Here is a 241-nt window from a genome sequence, read left to right as displayed (position 1 = left end):
CCCCATCCCTCGCCTCGCACCCCCGATTGCTATGCGGTGAGGCTCCTCGGCCGCCTTGGAACCATCTGTGTATCGGACGCATCGCGGGATAAGGGGTTGGCACTGGCAGTCGCCCCAAGCGCGTCCGATGCTTGGACCATTCCGAGGTGGCCCTGAAGCCTCTTCCGTCTAGCCGTTGGGGCCTTCCCGCCCCATCCCTCGCCTCGCACCCCGATTGATATGCGGTGAGGCTCCTCGGCCG

This window comes from Cryptomeria japonica, unplaced genomic scaffold, assembly GCF_030272615.1.
Source record: "Cryptomeria japonica unplaced genomic scaffold, Sugi_1.0 HiC_scaffold_274, whole genome shotgun sequence".
Taxonomy (NCBI): domain Eukaryota; kingdom Viridiplantae; phylum Streptophyta; class Pinopsida; order Cupressales; family Cupressaceae; genus Cryptomeria; species Cryptomeria japonica.
This window is presented reverse-complemented; position numbering follows the sequence as displayed.